This window comes from Zonotrichia leucophrys, unplaced genomic scaffold (assembly GCF_028769735.1).
Source record: "Zonotrichia leucophrys gambelii isolate GWCS_2022_RI unplaced genomic scaffold, RI_Zleu_2.0 Scaffold_1423_11364, whole genome shotgun sequence".
NCBI lineage: Eukaryota > Metazoa > Chordata > Aves > Passeriformes > Passerellidae > Zonotrichia > Zonotrichia leucophrys.
This window is the reverse complement of record NW_026993628.1, coordinates 4,143-11,038: the sequence shown is the minus strand read 5'-3', so window position 1 is coordinate 11,038 and position 6,896 is coordinate 4,143. Positions and strand designations below refer to the sequence as shown.

General features: G+C 41.7%; 1 long non-coding RNA gene across 1 annotated transcript; it reads right to left on the bottom strand.

The window, feature by feature from the left end:
- Nucleotides 1-425: 425 nt before the first annotated feature.
- Nucleotides 426-5,880, bottom strand: LOC135442151 (uncharacterized). Its single transcript, XR_010438622.1, has 3 exons — nt 5,531-5,880; nt 3,113-4,411; nt 426-1,314 (listed from the first exon to the last, which is right to left on the bottom strand). It is a non-coding gene; the product is annotated as an uncharacterized LOC135442151 (long non-coding RNA).
- Nucleotides 5,881-6,896: the final 1,016 nt, after the last annotated feature.

Sequence of the window (6,896 nt, the reverse complement as noted above, 5' to 3'; positions counted from 1 at the left end):
GGATTTCTATTTTTATACCTTTTATGAAATCTCCAGCCTATACCCCAATAAAAGCCAAACAATCCCCAATTTATTTAAACTAGATTTAAACATCAATCCTGTCACGGCTGCATTGCACAGCAGTGCCCCGAGCTAATCTGACACTTGTTCATCTCCTGTACCTGAGACTGAACCCGCTCACCTTGATCGCACCTGGCAGAACCATTTTCGTACCTTTTCCTGGCATTGCTTGGGTTTTCTCTTGCCTTTTTTGTGGCCTCTATTGCCTCTCTTTCTTGCCTTGTTTCTTGGGGCTTTTACTCCCTTTTTCCTTGACTTTTTCTGGCATTTCTTGGGTTCTTTTCTTCGTTTCTTCTTGCCCATCTTGGGGGTTTTTTTCTCTTTGTTTCTGGGTTTTTTTTCTGGAAATTTTCATCCCCATCCTGTTGTTTTTTTTTTTTTTTTTTTTTTTTTTTTTCTGATTTTATTTCTTGCCCATCTTGGGGATTTTTTCTGGGTTTTTTCTTGCGCATCTCCAAGTCTTTATCCTTTTTTTTTTTTTTTTTTTTTTTTTTTTTTTTTCCCTGCGTTTCTCCTTGCCCTCCTTGGTTTTTTTTCTTTGGCCTGCCTGCCTTCCTTCCTTCCTGCCTTCCTGTCCTTCTTTCTTTCTTCCTTTCAGTTCCATTCCTTATTTTCTTGTTTTCCTTTTCTTTCCTTCTTTCCCTCTATGTCTAATCTTGGTTTTCCTTTCTAGCTTTAGAATAAAAAAGCAGCACTAGAAACTTTCGGGCTACCTGGCAGTAAAAAAAAACTGCAAAACGAAAATGATGTAAAGAAAACTATTTACTCCCTGGCAGCCTGAAATTTTCTACTGCTGTACGTGACATAGAGCTTTTATTCCTTCTTATAGATAGTTGATATTTTATACTTACTTTATACAGCGCCCCCTGCCGTGTGATCCGGAGACCTGCAGGGAGAGCGCTGCGGCGTCCTACGGTTCTGTTTCAAGAAACTCGGCTCAATTCGGCTTGCTTCGGCTCTTGGTCTAAACTCGTTTCAGTTCGGCTCTTCGGCCCAACTCGGCACGCTTGGGCTAAACTCGGTCACACTCGGCGCATTGTCTAAATGCGGCCAGTGTCGCCTACCCTCGGCTATCGATTCCAGTCGGCTATCATCGGCTCTTGGTGTAAACTCGGTTATTTTCGGCCACACTCGGCTCTTCGGCTCAAGTCGGCTCTGTTCGGCCACACTCGGCTCTTCGGCTCAAGTCGGCTCTGTTCGGCTCAAGTCGGCTCTTCGCCTCTACCGAACAATTCGGCCCCGCTCGAAATATACCTATTTTTACATTGGAAGTATACATTTCTCTTAGGATTTTTACTTCTCTAACACTTGCAGGATTCAAAATAAAACCCCTGCGTCCACCCATACATGCCAAATACAAACCCCTTTCATTTCAACTGTATTTAATTTTTTTTTTAATAATATTTTTCAAATTTAGATCCACATTTATATTTAAATTCTATACTGATGTGTGTTCGATTTTGCATTTCTATTTTCCGATTTATTTATAAATTTATATTCTATGTTACAACTCTTCCTATTACTTCTATTTTTTTTCGTATTTTTATTCAGATCTTTATATATTTATTATATCTTTCTGTGTGAGGATTTTTACTTCTGTAGCACTTCCATTATTTAAAATAAAACCCCTGCCTCCACCCACGTTAAAGCCAAAAAGAAAACCCTTTCTTCTCAACTGTATTTCAATATTTTTTAAAATTCTGTTTTTCAGGTCCATATTCACATTTACATTTAAAATGTATACTTACGTATGCTGTTATTTGTATTCTCCATTACATCTCTTCCTATTATCTCTATTTACTTATATTTTGTGTTTATATATATATTTATATCTTGATTGTATTGAGAAATATATACCAATAATATCTACATTCATATCATTTAAAATAAAAACCCTGCCTCTAACCCAGTAAGAATAAAAAAAACCCCAACCCTTTCTTTCAAACAATATTTAAATAGGTTTTATCCTTATGTCTGATTTTTATATTCCTATTTGCATTTATAATGTACATTAATGTATATTGCTTACTTATACATTTATCTTTATCAATCTCAATTTGTACATAAATTTATATTCTATATTACATCTGATGCGAGCAGTTATATATTTTTATACATATTTTTATACATTGATTATATATTTCTGCGTCAAGATTTTTACTTCTGTAACACTTATTTAAAATAAAACCCCTGCCTCTACTTAAATAAAAGCCAAAAAATTCCCTTTCTTTTAAACTATACTTACCTATTTTTATATTTATATTCCCATTTATAATTTATATTGCCTTATCATGTTATTTATATTCTATACTACAACTCTTCATATTACTTACCTATATTTATAGTTCAATTTGTAGTCATAGTTTAGCAATCTCCCTTTATATATTTATTATCTATTTCTATCTTAAGATTCACATTTCTATAACACTTCTATTATTTAAAATAAAACTCCTGCCTCTAACCAAATCAAAACCAAGGACACTTCTTTATTTCAACCACATTTAAAATTTAACAAGTAACTTTATCTTTCAAAATTATAATCATATTTAGATTGATAATTTTCATTCATTATATTCATAGATATTATATATATCTTAGGGAGAATGCCCTCTAATATAAGCATAGATAGAAAATTTCTGTATTGTATATTTCTTTTACTTGGATTTATTTAATATCAATATTTATAGATATTTGTATTTCCCTATATATTTGTATCTGAATTTTTATTTTTTTCTATTTATATGATTTATTAATAAAAACAGGTCTACAACCTAATAAAACCCCCAATTTAACTATATTTAAGTATTTTTATATTTACAATCTATATTTATATATCTTTGTGCATATATATAATAGACTATCATTTATCTATATGATGTTACAATTCTATACCATGAATTATAGTTTTATATATGTATCTGTTCTCTATATTTATGTTTACCACTCTAATGTTATATTTCTTTTTAAATGTATATTTATTTCTATTTCCATCTCTATATTAAACCATATGAATTCATTAACCCGACACATCAGAGCCACAACAATACCGTACCTTTGTCAGCACCGGCACGCAGCACACGCTCATCCCATCGCAGCACATCAAAACAAAACCTATTTTTATCACTAACGGAACAAACATCCCACAACACTGAACCCTCATAAACACTCAAATAAACCTAACCCAAAATAAATTTTAAATCCCACTTCAACTAGCCCAAAACCTGCGCACATGCTCATCATAAACGTCCTCCTAAACCAATATCTCAAAATCCCCAAAAACCTCAAATACACCTTGAAAATGACACAACTGCTAAGAAAAACAAACACCCACTAAAAATTAAATCAAACCAACTCACTAGACTCAAAACTGTACAACTGACCCTAAACAGTACTAAAAGAAGCACCCAAAGCTCTACCTTTATGCTAATGCACAAATAAAAACCAATCATCTATAAAACTTAATTTAAAATTAAAAGAAAACTAATTCAAAGCATAAAAATAAAAAATCTAAACTGTTAAAATACTAAAAAATATCACTACCCAAATTAAAAAACATATTGCCTATAAAAACCCACCACGTGAATACCCCTGGCACCAAAAATAAAACTAAAAAAACCTATCGAACCAGAAAGAAAATGGAACTTAGGAAAACCAAAACCATAACGTTCAAGTACTCACACCACATCCCTTACCGGACAGCAACTATAAACAACATCAAACCATACAATCAATTCTAAAAACCACCTTAAAACCACTACATTGAAAAACCTTTCAAAAATTAAACACTGCATTTAACAAAAGCCATCGAATAAATTCACACCCACAAACTCCGGCAGCCCAGCTGGCCCAACCAAAGCTGTATGTTTATGCATACAGTAAACAAAGCCAAAACCCCAGTAATACCTATCACAAGTCTATGAAAGAAACCTATTGAAATCAATCCTGTCTCAAATACAAACCAACCCATCCAGAAAGTTAGTTCACTCAAAAAACAACTTACACTGAGTTAATCATACCAAGAAATTAAACAACACACCATATACCACCAATGAATATAACAGTCAGGTAAAGAAAAACTACATTTTTTTTTCTTTTTTTTATTTAAACTAACTTCTTTTATTAGCTAGAACAAAAGATTTTGCCAGGCCTGTAACAACAACAACAACTTCTTTTTCTTCTTCACCTTCTGAAATGTCCCTTCTCACTCCCAAATTCCTTTCAACTCCTGAGTTTACACCCAAGCAAAAAGCAAAATTCGTGCGCTCGCGCGTTCGATGCTCCTGTCAGATTCTCTGCTTCCCTCCACATCTTCTTACGCTTTCAGCCTTCACGCCGTCCTGCCGTGATGAGTCTGACAGAAGAATTGGCACATGTTAACAGAGCATTTCCCTCCCTCCCTCCCTCCGGTTTCCTCAGCACATTTCAATCCATCCCAAGCCTGCAACGATGCACGCTCACCCCAAGGCTCACAGCAAGCATGCAGCAGCTCAGGCTTACTGGGCTCCAGGGCTCTGTGCCTTAGACAGCCGAGGAAACTTCTGATGAGCCTCCGTTCCAATAAACTGGGATGCAAACTCACCTCCATCTCAGAGCCTCAGTGACCTCGGCCAGCCCCTTCCTCACTTCCCTGGGTCACAATCACTTCCAGGCAGAAGGATGCCAAGCAGGCTTTTGTCTTTTCTCTTAAGTGCCAACAGGTAAAATATGTAGGCTTTGACATAACTGATTACCCTCTCTTTGCACTCTCCCAAGGACAGTTTTAAAGAAAAGATAGAAGAAGATTGCTGCTAAATCCATATGGGATAAGGAGGAAAGCAGCAAGGATCCCAGGCCAGCAGCGTGCCCAGGCAGCGTCACGTCCCTGCCACCCTGTGACAAGGCACACAGCTGCAAAGCCCCAAAGCCTGCAGGCCCTGGAGCTGCCACACGGATGGACCCGGTTCCCTTCCGGGTGCCCAGAGGGAAACCTGAGGGCAGGTGTCCACCCCGAGGCTGCACCCAGAGCCCCGGGCAGGGATGGAGTCGCTGACTGCCCTCTGGGGACGAGACCCTCCCTGCAGGCGACACTGCCTTGTCCTCTCCCTCCCCGTGGGACAGGGACCTCCAGGCTCTATCACCAGCCTCCTTCCGTCAGCATCCAGGTGCTGTGTTAGAACCACAGGGGTGGAGGCTTTCCAGAACCATAGCGTCCTTTAGGCTGCAAAAGCCTTCTAAGGTCATCGAGCCCGGCTGCTGCCCCAGCACTGCCAAGCCCCCACCCCAATCAGGTCCCGAAACACCACATCTTGCCATGCTTTAAATGTCTCCAGCAATGGGGACTGCCCTGGGCAGCCTGCTCCTATGCCTGACCACCCTTTCAGTGAAGAAATTGGTCCTCAAAGCCAATCTAAGCCTTCCCTGCTGCAGCTTGAGGCCATTTCCTTTTGTCACCTCACTTCTTACTGGGGAGATCTCGGTACTTAAACCTTACCTGCTCCTTCCCTAGCAGGTCTCTGGCTTGGCTCAATGAGAGGAGAAACACTCCCACCACAGGAATGGCAGCTCAGCAGCTCCCACACCAAGGCAGGCTGCAGGCAGGGAGCAGCTGTCCTCACCGCAGCTCGCGCGTCAGCTCTCAGAGATTGGCTCTGCTCTTCCTCCCGGGCAGATCTCTGCTCAGTGCTTCAGAACTGGCTGTCTGGAGGAAGGGGAAAAAACAGGTTAGCCAAGAATTTTATCCCGACTTATCTGATGTCTTTGCCCGCTTTGCCTCCTCCTGACTTCCTCCTGCTAAGAAAACAGCTGCCTTTGGACTTCTAGGGGGAACTTTCACGTAATGCTTATAGAAAAGGAACTACAGAAAAGTGCCTCCTTTTTAAAGACTCAGCCAGGCAGACAGATGACTGCAGCTTCTCCATCCCCACTGCCTGCAGAGCTGGCAGGCACCAGGCCAGCTCTGCTCCTGCTTCAAGCTGTTCCCAACTCTGCCAGAAGAACTGAAGGCTGCTCTGGCGTTCCATTGCTCCGCTTCTCCCAAAAAAGATCCGTCAGCGCCGATACCCCTCCACGGGAAGGGCTCTTCTGTCTCACACGCTCGGTGACATGAGGCTACGCGAAGCTGCAGCAGCCTCTGCTCCACGTGGGAAGGGCTTTCTTCCTCCTCTGGCACCTGGCTGGCACAGCTTGCTCACAGATGCTGGGGCTGCCCCATCCCTGGAAGTGTTCCAGGCCCATTGGTGCTCTGGCATCAGGCTAAGAGCAACCTGCTCTATGGAACCACGTCCCTGCCCACGGCAGCAGGCTTGGAATGAGGTGATCTTTAGAGCCCCTTCCTGGCAGATTGCAGGAGCCACTTGCCTCTATCAATCCAGCCCGACTTGGCACTGGTGCCACCTTTCATCTGGGAACCATCCTGCGTATCGTGGATTTTCCGGAGCCAGCCGGCCACTCCCAGCCACAGGCCCCCGAACACAAACCACGGCCCTTTTCCTTGGCAAACAAAACTCACCCGCCCCGCTTCTGACTGGCAGATTGCAGGAGCCACTTCCCTCTATCAAACCAGCCTGACTCGGCACTGGTGCCACCTTTCATCTGGGAACCATCCTGCGTATCGTGGATTTTCAGGAGCCAGCCGGCCACTCCCAGCCACAGCCCCACAAACACAAACTGCGACCCTTTTCCCTAGAAGTAAAACAGACCTGCCCGTCATCTGGCTGGCAGATTGCAGGAGCCACTTGCCTCTATCAAACCAGCCCGACTTGGCACTGGTGCCACCTTGGGTCTGGGAGCCATCCAGCGTATTGTGGATTTTCAGGAGCCAGCCGGCCACTCCCAGCCACAAGTCCCCAAAAATAAGC